The sequence below is a fragment of the Sinocyclocheilus grahami genome, unplaced genomic scaffold, assembly GCF_001515645.1.
Source record: "Sinocyclocheilus grahami isolate Dianchi unplaced genomic scaffold, SAMN03320097.WGS_v1.1 scaffold261.1, whole genome shotgun sequence".
Classification (NCBI taxonomy): domain Eukaryota; kingdom Metazoa; phylum Chordata; class Actinopteri; order Cypriniformes; family Cyprinidae; genus Sinocyclocheilus; species Sinocyclocheilus grahami.
The window spans coordinates 1,184,234-1,184,844 of record NW_015505440.1 but is presented as its reverse complement, the minus strand read 5'-3'; positions in this window follow the sequence as shown (position 1 = coordinate 1,184,844).

Sequence of the window (611 nt, the reverse complement as noted above, 5' to 3'; positions counted from 1 at the left end):
CAGAATTATTGGCACCCTTGGTAAATATGATCAAAGAAGACTGTGGAAATAAATGTGCATTGTTAATCATTTTTTATCTTTTATTTAAAAAATTCACATAAATCTAACCTTTAATTGGAGAATAATAATTTAAAATGGGGGGAAATATCATTATGACAAATTATTTTATCTAATACACATTGGACACAATTAACGGCACCCTTTTATTCAATGCTTTTTGAAACCTCCATTTGGCATAATAACAGCTCTGAGTTTTCTCCTATAATGCCTGATGAGGTTAGAGAGCACCCGACAAGAGATCAGAGACAATTCCTTCATCCAGAATCTCAGAGGAATCTCCCCAGACCCTTCAGATTCCCAGCTCCATGCTAGTGCTTCTCCTCTTCAGTTCACCACACTCATTTTCTATAGGGTTCATGTCAGAAAACTGGAATGGCCATAGCAGAAGCTTGGTTTTGTGCTCAGTGACCCATTTTTATGTTGTTTTTAAGGTTTGTTTTTGGATTATTGTCCAGTTGGAAGATCCAAACATCGCTCATTATAAGATTTCTAACAGAGTCAGTCAATTTTAAATGTTTTATCTGTTGGTATTTGATAGAATCAAAGATGCC